Source organism: Penaeus chinensis, chromosome 13, assembly GCF_019202785.1.
Source record: "Penaeus chinensis breed Huanghai No. 1 chromosome 13, ASM1920278v2, whole genome shotgun sequence".
Lineage (NCBI taxonomy): Eukaryota > Metazoa > Arthropoda > Malacostraca > Decapoda > Penaeidae > Penaeus > Penaeus chinensis.
Genome location: NC_061831.1, coordinates 30,779,131 through 30,781,630, shown reverse-complemented (window position 1 = coordinate 30,781,630; position 2,500 = coordinate 30,779,131).

The window sequence follows — 2,500 nt, the reverse complement described above, 5'->3', positions numbered from 1 at the left end:
ATGAAACCAACCTAAAAAACACAACAACTGCCCTTTCCCACATCCCAATAACTTATATACCTAGTAAGTTTTTTAAAAAAGGGTCTTAGTTTTTTTTTTTTTTTTTTTTTTTAACAATGTTTAATTTTCTCTTTCCAATTTTCCAATTTTTGTTTGACCGTTTTTAAAAAATTCTAAACCCATTTTTTGTTGAATCAAACTATTAATAATCCTCTTTTAAACCTTATCCTTTTTCCCTATTTAACGTAGCTCTTTTAAACAACCCCATTTCCCTTTTCTGCTTGTATACCTGTTTTGCTTTATTGTAACCAATTATTTATTCTATTTTAATTCTGCAATTTCTGCTTATATTTATGGTTTTTTTTTATCTTATTCTAGCACTGAGATGAAGTTTAAAAAACTTCGAAACGTTTGAAAATAAAAAAAGGATGTCGTAAAGCTACGCAGGTGTTTACTCTTCCTAAAAAAAAAAAAAATATATATATAATATATTTTAAGTAAAAAAAAAAAATACACAATATCATTAAATTTAAGTAAAAGATAAATATATAATAGTATATATATAATATATATATATTAGGTGTGTGTGTTATGTGTTGTGTGTTGTGTGTGTTTTTTGTGTATAATATATATATATATATAAATGGTAATATATATATATATGTCTATTATATATATATAATTATAAAATATAATATATATATATACAGTAAATATATATACAAATATATATATATATATAATAATTATAATTTAAAAAAAAAATATATATATATAAGATATAAGTAAAATATATATAAAAATATATTATATATATATAAATATATATATATATTAGACTAAGAGGAAATTCCAAATATAGGAATATTGGACTAATTAACAAACCTGTATACAGGCACTGAAATGCTGTAAAGTAGTGGTGGGGGTCTGTCGAGCTCTTTCCTGTTAGTTCAGGGGGAAGGCAAGGCTGAGATCTTGCACCAACTCTTTTCAACACTTGCACTGATTGGATACTGGTAGAGCTACTGTCCAAAGTCCACTGTTGGAGCAACACGGGCAATATCAAGGTTACAGACCCTCTAGACTTTAGCGCGATGATTTTGCCGTACTCTTGAATCACTGGAAAACCCTGTGGCGGCTCTTGATGCAATTTACAATGAAGCGAAGCCCCCCGGGGCTAGAGTCTCCAGGAGCTCAAGAGCCAAGAATCCAGGATGTTGGGGCACTGCTAGGAGACCCTGTCAGTCGATACTGCTTGCGGTGAAAACATCGAAGTCAACAAGAAGCTTTATAATACCTCGTAGTGCATTTACACGACTCTGCTGTCAGACAAGAATCAGTAGACGGATTAGCCTTGGCATCAGGGTTCATGAAAATCTCCTCGACAAGAGTATTTGGAGATGTCGGGAACCATTGTGCAGAAGGACCAAGTTACGTGTTTTTCAAGGCCCTGATACTGCCAGTTTTATCTATGGTAGTGAAACTTGGACACTAACTGGTGCTCTAGAAATCTCGACTTGATTCCTTTTGAACAGATCCTTGCGCCGATCGATGGGGTAGCAGTTGGCTGGGACCATTGTCCAACCAACGGCTGCACCGGAGACCTGTAACAGAACCTGATACTTGCACAATCCGTGATCGCCAACTCAGGCTATAAGATGAAACCTGCCCATCAGGTTGTCTCTGTCCGGGCCCACTGCCTGGCGTCTCGCCATGAGGGATCCCGAAGTGGAAGCGGAGGGTGGAATGCGGCAATCGCCCCTGCCGCGTTAGCTCTATAATAATGATATATAATATATATAGTATATATTAATATATATATATAATTCTATATATGAATAAATATATATAATATGAGTGTATATATATATATATATATATATAATCTATAAATATTAATGTCTGAGTGTTGTTGTGCTTGTGTATGTGATTATTACATAAATATATATAATAATATAAATATAAGATAAAATAATAATTATACTATATATATTATAATATAAAGTTGAGGTGAGTGGTGTGTGGTGAGTGTGTGTGTGTAATATCGCATCTACATGCATAAGGATATAAATAAATATTATATATATTTTTAATATATATAAATATATATATATATATACAATAACTATACACTATATAAGAGCCATATATAATAAAAATAACAATATATATATAACAACTAATCCAAATGACAATAATATATATATAAATATATAAATATATTTACATATAATATGTCAATATATTATATATAAATATATATATATATATAATTAAAATATATAAAATATATAATATAAATCTATAACTATATATACACACACACCCACACAAATATAAAAAAATAATATATTATATAAAAAATAAAAATAATATAAATAAATATATATATATTTTTTATATATAAATATATATATATATATATATAAATGCGTCTATATACCTATATAATTATATATATATATATATTGATAATATATATGTACATAAACTATAGAAT